Source organism: Triticum urartu, chromosome 7A (genome assembly GCF_056163025.1).
Source record: "Triticum urartu cultivar PI428250 chromosome 7A, HENAU_Tu73, whole genome shotgun sequence".
Classification (NCBI taxonomy): Eukaryota; Viridiplantae; Streptophyta; class Magnoliopsida; order Poales; family Poaceae; genus Triticum; species Triticum urartu.
This window is the reverse complement of record NC_141879.1, coordinates 689,122,901-689,134,849: the sequence shown is the minus strand read 5'-3', so window position 1 is coordinate 689,134,849 and position 11,949 is coordinate 689,122,901.

Here is an 11,949-nt window from a genome sequence, read left to right as displayed (position 1 = left end):
GCCGCAGCGACGGCAAGCACGCGGGGATGGGGTAGGGCGCGGCGACGGCGACGAGGAGGATGAGCAACCTGGCGGCGTCGGCAATGGGGAATGGAGTAGTTGGCAAAAATTTCCAAAGTGTGGACTTATATAGCAGAGCCTTTAGTCCAGGTTCGTGGCAGCAACCGGGACTAAAGGTGGGCATTAGTCCCGGTTGGTGCCACCAACCGAGACCAAAGGCCTCTTTTCAGCAGCCCAAAGGGCGGGAAGCGGCGGCCTTTGGTCTCGGTTGGTGGCACCAACCGGGACTAAAGGGGGGCATTGGTCACGGTTTGTGCCACAAACCATGACCAATGCGCCCCTTTAGTCCCGGTTGGTGCCACCAACCGGGACCAAAGGCCTTGTGCGGCTGCTGCGTCGAAAGTTTAGTCCCACCTCGCTAGTTGAGAGGGGTGCGTAGTGGTTTATAAGCCCCACAACCGCACCCCTCTCAAGCTCCTCTCCATTGCAGGCTTACGGGCCTAATTGTCACTGCTATGCTTGTGGGCCTACTAGGCCTCCTGCGGGCCTGAATCCTGGCCCTTGGATGGGTTTCTAGTCGTATTCAGGCCGTGGGGGCCCAGTAGCCGGCATTTTTTGTTTTTTTGTTGCTTTATTTATTTTCTTTTGTTTTTTGCTTTATTTTTTAATTCTTTATGCTTTTAGTTTTAGAAAAATTATAAACCTTTTGTTAATGCCATTAGTTTTCAAATTTAAAAACCCTTTTTTTGTTTTTTTTCTTTGTTGCTTTATTTATTTTATTTTGTTTCTACTTACAACAAAATACTTATTTTGGCTAATTTTTTCTAGTTTTTTTGTTTTGTTTTCTGCATTATTTATTTTCTTTTGTTTTTTGCTTTATTTTTTTATTCTTTTTGCTTTTAGTTTTAGAAAAATTATAAACTTTCTGTTAGTGCCATTAGTTTTCAAATTTGAAAACACTTTTTTAGTTTTTTTGTTTTCTTTGTTGCTTTATTTATTTTATTTTGTGATTAAATTTTTTAGAAAAATTATTAAAATAGTTTTTTCCTGTTTTTTTATTTGTTTTTTGCATTATTTATTTTCTTTTGTTTTCTGCTTTAATTTTTAATTCTGTTTGCTTTTAGGTTAGCAAAATTATAAACTTTCTGTTAGTGCCATTAGTTTTAGAAAAATTATAAACTTTCTGTTAGTGCCATTAGTTTTCAAATTTGAATAGTTAAAATTTGAATTCTTTGAAAATTGTTTGAATCACAAGTTTGTGATTAACTTACTAAAAAAATGAGAATAGATGCGCTTATAAAGAAAATTCAACCTAAATTCCTAGTAAATTTCTATGAATTTCAGAGAAATTCACTATGAATTTAGGTTAAACTTTTCTCTATTAGGGCATCTATTTTCACTTTGAGAGGAGCTCAACAAGGCAGAGAGGGAAGGGCTTATAAACCGGTGTGAGCCCCCTTCGGTTGGCGAGGTGGGACTAAACTCTGCCCGCAACGAGGACCAACCCTTTAGTTCCGGTTTGTGGCACAAACCGGGACTAATGGTCATGGGCCAGGGGCGAGCAGCAAAATTATAAACTTTCTGTTAGTGCCATTAGTTTTAGAAAGTTGAAAGTTGAAAGTTGGCATGGGCCAGGGACTAATGGTCAGGGTTTACGAGGGCCAAACCATAAGACATGAAAGCATTTCAAATGAACTCTGAAAAAGTTGAAAGTTGGCATGGTATCATAATTTCACCCACATAGCATGTGCATGTACAAAACGAACTATGGTAGCATGTTCGTGTGTTATAAAGTTGGCATGGTATCATCATAATAGTGGCGGGAGAAAGTCTTCACTTTTTCTTCGCTTGTGTCATTTGCTTATTGCGCCGTAACCATGGATAATCTTCATTGTTTATCAGGATGCTTGGGTCAGCCTTGACATTGAAGGGAGGAATTTCATGAAACTTTTCATAATCTTCAGACATGTCTGTCTTGCCGTCCACTCCCAAGATGTCCCTTTTTCCTGAAAGAACTATGTGGCGCTTTGGCTCATCATATGATGTATTCGCTTCCTTATATTTTCTTTTTCTCGGTTTGGTAGACATGTCCTTCACATAGATAACCTGTGCCACATCATTGGCTAGGACGAACGGTTCGTCAGTGTACCCAAGATTTTTCAAATCCACTATTGTCATTCCGTACTGTGGGTCTACCTGTACCCCGCCGCCTAACAGATTGACCCATTTGCACTTAAACAAAGGGACCTTAAAATCAGGTCCATAGTCAAGTTCCCATATGTCCACTATGTAACCATAATATGTGTCCTTTCCGCTCTCGGTTGCTGCATCAAAGCGTACACCGCTGTTTTGGTTGGTGCTCTTTTGATCTTGGGCGATCGTGTAAAATGTATTCCCATTTATCTCGTATCCTTTGTAAGTCAATACAGTCAAAGATGGTCCCCTGGACAACAAGTACAACTCATCAAAAACAGTGTTGTCACCTCTGAGACGTGTTTCCAACCACCTGCTGAAAGTCCTGATGTGTTCACATGTAATCCAGTCGTCGCACTGCTCCTTGTGTTTGGAGCGCAGACTGTTCTTGTGTTCATCGACATACGGGGTCACCAAGGTAGAGTTCTGTAGAACTATGTAGTTTGCTTGAGACCAAGAATATCTGTCCCTGCATATTATTGAGTCCCTTCCAAGAGTGCCTTTTCCAGTTAGTCTCCCCTCATACCGCGATTAAGGGAGACCTATCTTCTTAAGGCCAGGAATGAAGTCAACACAAAACCCGATAACATCCTCTGTTTGATGGCCCATGGAGATGCTTCCTTCTGGCCTAGCGCGATTACGGACATATTTCTTTAGGACTCCCATGAACCTCTCAAAGGGGAACATATTGTGTAGAAATACGGGCCCCAGGATGACAATCTCGTCGACTAGATGAACTAGGACGTGCGTCATGATATTGAAGAAGGATGGTGGGAACACCAACTCGAAACTGACAAGACATTGCGCCACATCACTCCTTAGCCTTGGTATGATTTCTGGATCGATGACCTTCTTAGAGATTGCATTGAGGAATGCACATAGCTTCACAATGGCTAATCGGACGTTTTCCGGTAGAAGCCCCCTCAATGCAACCGGAAGCAGTTGCATCATAATCACGTGGCAGTCATGAGACTTTAGGTTCTGAAACTTTTTCTCTGGCATATTTATTATTCCCTTTATATTCGATGAGAAGCCAGTCGTGACCTTCATACTGAGCAGGCATTCAAAGAAGATTTCTTTCTCTTCTTTCGTAAGAGCGTAGCTGGCAGGACCTTTATACTGCTTCGGAGGCATGCCGTCTTTTTCGTGCAAACGTTGCAGGTCCTCCCATGCCTCAGGTGTATCTTTTGTCTTCCCATACACGCCCAAGAAGCCTAGCAGGTTCACACAAAGGTTCTTCCTCACGTGCATCACGTTGATTGAGGAGCGGACCTCTAGGTCTTTCCAGTAGGGTAGGTCCCAAAATATAGATTTCTTCTTCCACATGGGTGTGTGTCCCTCAGCGTCATTCGGAACAACTAGTCCACCGGGACCCTTTCCAAAGATTACGTAGTGTAAATCATTGACCATAGCAAGCACGTGATCACCGGTGCACATGGCGGGCTTCTTCCGGTGATCTGCCTCGCCTTTGAAATGCTTGCCTTTCTTTCGACATTGATGGTTGGTCGGAAGAAATTGACGATGGCCCAGGTACACATTCTTCCTGCATTTGTCCAGGTATATACTTTCAGTGTCATCTAAATAGTGCGTGCATGCGTGGTATCCTTTGTTTGTCTGTCCTGAAAGGTTACTGAGAGCGGGCCAATCGTTGATGGTCACGAACAGCAACGCCTTAAGGTTAAATTCCTCCTGTCTGTGCTCATCCCACGTACGTACACCGTTTCCATTCCACAGCTGTAAAAGTTCTTCAACTAATGGCCTTAGGTACACATCAATTTCGTTGCCGAGTTGCTTAGGTCCTTGGATGAGAACTGGCATCATAATGAACTTCCGCTTCATGCACATCCAAGGAGGAAGGTTATACATACATAGAGTCACGGGACAGGTGCTGTGATTGCTCCTCTGCTCCCCGAAAGGATTAATGCCATCCGCGCTTAAAGCAAACCATACATTCCTTGGGTCCTTTGCAAACTTATCCCAGTACTTTCTCTCGATTTTTCTCCACTGCGACCCGTCAGCGGGTGCTCTCAACTTCCCATCTTTCTGTCGGTTCTCACTGTGCCATCGCATCAACTTGGCATGCTCTTCGTTTCTGAACAGACGTTTCAACCGTGGTATTATAGGAGCATACCACATCACCTTCGCAGGAACCCTCTTCCTGGGGAGCTCGCCGTCAACATCACCAGGGTCATCTCGTCTGATCTTATACCGCAATGCACCGCATACTGGGCATGCATTCAGATCCTTGTATGCACCGCGGTAGAGGATGCAGTCATTAGGGCATGCATGTATCTTCTCCACCTCCAATCCTAGAGGGCATACGACCTTCTTTGCTGCGTATGTACTGTCGGGAAATTCGTTATCCTTTGGAAGCTTCTTCTTCAATATTTTCAGTAGCTTCTCAAATCCTTTGTCAGCCACAGCATTCTCTGCCTTCCACTACAGCAATTCCAGTACGGTACCGAGCTTTGTGTTGCCATCTTCGCAATTGGGGTATAACCCTTTTTTGTGATCCTCTAACATGCGATCGAACTTCAGCTTCTCCTTTTGACTTTCGCATTGCATCCTTGCATCGACAATGACCCAGCGGAGATCATCATCATCGGGCACATCGTCTGGTTCCTCTTGATCTTCAGCAGCTTCACCCGTTGCAGCATCATTGGGCACATCGTCTGGTTCCTCTTGATCTTCACCAGCTCCCCCCGTTGCAGCATCACCGTATTCAGGGGGCACATAGTTGTCGTCGTACTCTTCTTCTTCGCCGTCTTCCATCATAACCCCTATTTCTCCGTGCCTCGTCGAAACATTATAGTGTGGCATGAAACCCTTGTAAAGCAGGTGGGAGTGAAGGATTTTCCGGTTAGAGTAAGACCTTGTATTCCCACATTCAGTGCATGGACAACACATAAAACCATTCTGCTTGTTTGCCTTAGCCGCATCGAGAAACTCATGCACACCCTTACTGTACTCGCGGGTGTGTCTGTCACCGTACATCCATTGCCGGTTCATCTACGTGCATTATATATAATTAAGTGTCCAAATTAATAGAAGTTCATCATCACATTAAAACCAAAGTGCATACATAGTTCTCATCTAACAACATATAGCTCTCCAGAGCATCTAATTAATTAAACCATACATTGAAACTATGTAAAACATTTCAATGCGAAAACAAATGCGATCATAATCGCAACCATGGTAACAATTGATCCAACGGCATAATGATACCAAGCCTCGGTATGAATGGCATATTTTCTAATCTTTCTAGTCTTCAAGCGCATTGCATCCATCTTGATCTTGTGATCATCGACGACATCCACAACATGCAACTCCAATATCATCTTCTCCTCCTCAATATTTTTTATTTTTTCCTTCAACAAATTGTTTTCTTCTTCAACTAAATTTAACCTCTCGACAATAGGGTCGGTTGGCATTTCCGATTCACATACATCCTACATAAATAAAATCTATGTTACGTTGGTCGGCATAATTTTCATAAACAATAAATGAACCAATAGTTATAAAGATAATATATATACCACATCCGAATCATAGACAGGACGAGGGCCGATGGGGGAGGATACCAAAACCATCGCACTATATAAGATGCAATAATAAAAGTAAGAAAATAATACAAGTATCTATGTAAACATACAAGTAAGAATATTTTTCCTTTCAGAAAGAAGATAAAACAAGAGGTTCACCATGGTGGTGCCGGCGATGAGCTCGGCGCGGGTGATCGACGGCGGTGAAGACGGGGACGGGGCGTGACGGACCGCTAAACCTAGACAAATATTATTTAAAATGGAGCTTGGAGGTCGAGCTTGGAGAGGAGAAAGCTTAAGTAGTGTGGCTCGGGCATTCCATCGAACACCTTGTGTGCATCGGAGGTGAGATAGAGCACCACCAAGCCCTCTCCCCCTCGGCCAGAGAAAAACAGAGCACTAGGGTGCTCTGCTCGCGAGCGAGGGCTATAGATAGGCACCTCATTGGTCCTAGTTGGCGACTTGAGCTGGGACTAAAGGGGAGCCTTTGGTCCCGGTTCAAGCCACCAACCGGTTCCAATGGTGGTGGGCCAGGAGCGAGGCCCATTGGTCGCGGTTCATCCCACCAACCGGGACCAAAAGGTCCAGATGAACCGGGACCAATGGCCCACGTGGCCCGGCCGGCCCCCTGGGCTCACGAACCGGGACCAATGCCCACATTGGTCCCGATTCTGGACTGAACCGGGACTAATGGGCTAACCCGGCCTGGACCAAAGCCCTGTTTTCTACTAGTGAGGGGACATGTCAAATACTCCTACTTTTTGCTTATCGCACTAGCTACTTGTATCATTCTGCTTCAACGCACCTTTTTGAGTAAACAATGCATAGCACTAGACTATTACCGCATTCTCTATTCTTTTATATACATATGTTCATTCATGACATTCAGCACCCGTACACTCTGGTACGGCCAACACGCTAGGGGCTTAAGCATACCCCATAATACGGCGTGAGAAGTCCGAACACTTTCGACAGTGCGGCACCTCGAACTTATAGCATTATATGCATCAGCTCCGAATCATGTCTTGGGCCAATAGTTGGGTTTGCCCGGCTCCCATGTTTTGGTACCTTACGTTCCGCTATATCGGCTAAGGTAGCACTGGGAGAACTACTGCGATTATGCCCCGGTTCATCTGGGCTAGCACCTTAGTAGACAAAGCTAAAATTGACTGTCATGATAAGGCAAGAGCTGGTCGCTGTTCGAGAGGTCTCGAGTCCCTAAAGAATTATGCCGCTTAGAGCGAGGAGTCGGCTTTGTCCAGCTTAAGGCGTGTATAGCGCCCCGAATTAGGCCTTCCGAATACTAGGGGCTTCGCAAAAATTTAAAATTGTAGACTTCTATGGCTAAGTGAGAGTGATAAAACATTATAGTCCGATTGCCTTGTTCGTTGTGCTCAGCACATCCCTCGAAGGACCCAACAATGGTAAAAAGAGTGCTCAGATTTATCCTGAACACCCCAGCACTCGTGGCATGGGGGCAGAAGCCGACGACTGGCCATCTCTCAGATTTAATAAACAGCCGCATAGAAGGTAATATTTTAAATTCAAACAAGTTTTGCATAGCGCATATGAACAAGTTTTCATAATACAGGATCACACGAGCAAGTTCATTCAAAAATTAAATCCTTCGCACACTCGTCCGCCACATGACGGGCACCCTTCAGGACACCCTCATAATACATTTCGTGGTGGCGATGCTCCTTGCCCTGCGGCGGCCCCTCTTCACCAGCTTCTCGGCGTCCATCTTGGCCCAGTGCACCTTCGCACGGGCAAAAGCCCGGCGTGCACCTTCGATGCAGATGGACCGCTTTAGGACTTCCCGCCGTGGGCAGGCATCCACAAGACACCTCACCAGGCCGAAGTAGCTGTTGGGAAGGGAGTCGCCAGGCCACATCCGGACTATAAGGCCCCTTATGGCCTGTTCGGCCGCCTTGTGCAGCTCGACCAGTTGCTTCAGCTGGTCGCTCAGAAGCATCGGGTGTTCGGTCCCAGTATACTGAGAACAGAACAACTTCTCCGTCGAGCTTCCCTCCTCGGCCTGGTAATACTTCGCGGCATCCGACACGCTGCGGGGCAAAACTGCGAATGCTCCTAGAGAGCTCCGGACTCGGGTAAGTAACAAGTAATTTACGTTCACATACTTGCTTTGCATATTGAATGCCTTACCCGCCGCTATCTTCCTCATCGCCTCAATTTCCTGGAGGGCCTTTTGGGCTTCAGCCTTGGCATGCTTTGTGCTCTCGAGGGACACGGAAAGCCCAGACTCTCGCGTCTTCGAGTCAAGCTCCAAAGTCTCGTGTTTCTTCACGAGAGCTTGGAGCTCTTGCTGCACCTCGCCCACCCGTGCCTCTTGTTTCTCCCGCTCGGTGCGCTCCTTGGCCGCTTTGTTTTCGGCCTCGGACAGCGCTTGCGTCAGGGTTGCCACTTTGGTCGTGGCCCCTGGCACATCCATGATGATCCTGTCATTTTTTAACCACATCTTTTTATATATATAGACAAGGTGTTACTGACCTTTGTTATCCTCGAGCTGCCTCTTGGCAAGGCCGATCTCTTTCTCGGACCGCTCGAGGTTCTGCATCAGTGCGGCGACCTCCGCAGTCAGTGTGACAGAGGTCAGCAGCGAAGCCTGCATACGCATACAGACATACTTATATTAGACTCCTGCAGATATTATTTGATCCTCTATTCGGCTTTTCTTTGTGAACACCAAACAGAGCATCAGGGGCTACTGTCTATGCGGTAATATTTTCCTATATTTTAAATACTTACCTCAAAGCCTATTAGAAGGCTGGCACAGGCTTCAGTCAGTCCGCTCTTGGCGGACTGAACCTTCTAGATCACCGCACTCATAATAGTGCGGGGCTCTTCGTCGATGGAAGCACCACGAAGCGCTCCCAGCAGGTTGTCTGGTGCCTCTGGATGGACAGAGGTCACCGGCACGGGCGGCTTGCCCCTCTTGGAAGGGGGCCGCCTGCCAGAGTCCGGAACCACTAGAGGTTCCGGCGCGGTGTTCGGCTGAGGGCCGAATTTGGAGCCCTTGGGAGTCTTGCTCCCTTTGCTCCTTGAGTCCGGAAGGTCGCCTTGAGGTGCCTCCTGGACTATCTCCCCCTGGCTCGGTGCCCCTTGAGACAATACCTCGACATTGTCTGTAGGGCAAGGAGAGGAGGCGGTTGGAAGTGTATTACTATTCATATCCGACGAGTCCAAGGAACCGTCCGACGAGGATACGGAGATATGGGCTCGGGGCGGACTGCATAATCATATTCGAAGTTAGGAGAAGCAGTGCAACAAAAGTATGCTATGAGTTACTCTGGTATCCGAATACTTACGATGTCGCCAGGGGCTTGGCCCTGAGTAGCCACTCGTCTTCACCGTCGGCGGTGGTGGTGGAATAGTCCGGAAGGAGAGTCCTTCCCTTCTTGGAGCCTTCGGCCTCCCCGGTTGGGGCGGCCTTCCTTTTCTTGTCTCCCCCGGCTGGAGGAGGAAAATTACCATCTCCCTCCTCCTCGTTTTCACGGGAGGAGTGCGTCTCGGAGTTATCAGACGATGTGTCTGATACCACCTGGCGCCGGGAACTCTTTCGGGTTCCCGTGGCCTTCTTCTTGGTCTTCACCGGCACCTCATAAGGAGCCGGAGTCCGCATCTCCGTCAGGAGAGCGTCTGCAGGGTCTTCGGGCAGAGGGGCCGGACAGTTAATCTGCTCTGATGTGTCCACCCAGTCCTGTCAAAGGCATGGTAGCTCAGACCCCGCACATGGTTAAGCTATAGGAAATAAATACCCTACCAGATGTACAGAGCTTACCGGATTCGCAGGGCGCTTCGCGCTTAGCCCGCGGTCCTCGGTAAGAGAAGGGGGGACCTCGGTGCCCTTGAATAGCACCTTCCAGATGTACTTATGTGTCATGTCGAAGAGCTCGCATAGAGTCTAGTGCTGGGCCGGTTCGAACTCCCATAAGTTGAAAGCTCGTTGTTGACACGGGAGGATCGGGCGGAAGAGCATGACCTGGACTATGTTGGCAAGCTTAAGTTTCTTGCTTATCATGTTCCGGATACACTTCTGGAGTCCGTCCAGCTCCACCGATGAGCCCGAGGATAGGCCTTTCTCCTTCCAGGAAGTGAGCCGCGTGGGGATTCCGGATCGAAACTCGGGGGCAGCCACCTAGTTGGTGTCGCGCGCCTCGGTGATGTAGAACCGCCCCGATTGCCACCCCATTATGGTCTCCACGAAGGAGCCCTTGAGCCATGTAACTTTGGGCATTTATCCCACCATGGCTCCACCGCATTCCGCATGTTGGCCGCCTACTACCTTCGGCTTGATATTGATTGTCTTCAGCGAGAGGCCGAAGTGGGGCTGGATCCGGAGGAAAGCCTCGCACACGACGATGAACGCCGAGATGTTGAGGATGAAATTCGGGGCCAAATCATGAAAGTCCAGCCCATAATAGAACATAAGGCTGCGGACGAATGGATGGAGGGGAAACCCCATTCCGCGGACGAAGTGGAGGAGGAAAACCACCATTTCGTAAGGTTCCGGGGTAGGGACGATCTGCCCCGTGGCTGGCAGCCGGTGCACGATATCCGCGGCTAAGTATCTGGCCCCACGTAGTTTTTTGATGTGTCCCTCCGTGACGGAGGAGACCATCGACTTGCCTCCTGCTCCGGACATGTTTGAAGAGAGTTGAGGATAAGGATGTGGACTTGGGCGCTGGAGCTTGAGTGCGCGAGAATGGATGAGCAAGGAGGAAGAAGGCGTGGGTAGAAAAACGTGAAACCTTATCCCTTTATTAGGGCGGACGAAACTATGCGCCCCCACCAGCCTGGTAAAACTCGCTTATCCCCCAAGCACCGTAATTGATGGCGCGGTTGGGTTACCCACGTCTGTATTGATGGGAATCCCGTAATAAGGGAACATGATCTCTGCTTCGACAAGACGTGCCAAGGAAACCGCCTCGCAAAACACACTGAGATAGGTTATGAAAAACGATTCGAATGAAGACCTGACTGTGGTGCGATGTCACGCTACGGGGTACGTCAGCAGATTAGATTTGTGGAAATATTATTCTCTCTACGGTGGTATGTGGAACTTGTTTTGCAGAGCCAGACACGATCCTCGTGTTCAAACTCATTTATGAAGTATTCGGAGGAGGAACCCGCCCTGCAATGCTGAAGACAATCTGCGCGCTAGACTCATCGTCATTGAAGCCTGGTTCAGGAGCTACTGAGTGAGTCCTGGATTAGGGGGTATCCGGACAGCCGGATTATATCCTTTGGCCGGACTGTTGGACTATGAAGATACAAGATTGAAGACTTCGTCCCGTGTGCAGATGGGACTCTCCTTGGCGTGGAAGGCAAGCTTAGCAATACAGATATGTAGATCTCCTTCCTTGTAACTGACTCTGTGTAACCCTAGCCCCCTCCGTGTCTATATAAACCGGAGGGTTTTGTCCGTAGGACGAACAACAACAATCATACCATAGGCTAGCTTCTAGGGTTTAGCCTCTCTGATCTCGTGGTAGATCAACTCTTGTACTACTCATATCATCAAGAATAATCAAGCACGACATAGGGTTTTGCCTCCATTAAGAGGGCCCAAACCTGGGTAAACATCATGTCCCCTGCCTCGTGTTACCATCCGCCTAGACGCATAGTTCGGGACCCCCTACCTGAGATCCGCTGGTTTTGACACCGACACTCCTCGATTCACTTGGAGATCTATTCGATGTAATTCTTTTTGCGGTGTGTTTGTCGAGATCCCATGAATTGTGGGTTTATGATCAAGATTATCTATGAACAATATTTGATTCTTCCCTGAAATCTCTTATGCATGATTTAAATATCTTTGCAAGTCTTTTCGAATTATCAGTTTGGTTTGGCCTACTAGATTGATCTTTCTTGCAATGGGAGGAGTGCTTAGCTTTGGGTTCAATCCTGCGGTGTCCTTTCCCAGTGACAACAGGGGCATCAAGGCACGTATTGTATTGTTGCCATCGAGGATAAAAATATCGGGTTTATATCATATTGCTTGAGTTTATCCCTCTACATCATGTCATCTTGCCTAATGCGTTACTCTGTTCTTATGAACTTAATACTCTAGATGGATGTTGGATAGCAGTCGATGTGTGGAGTAATAGCAGTAGATGCAGAATCATTTCGGTCTACTTGTTACGGACGTGATGCCTATATACATGATCATGCCTAGATATTCTCATAA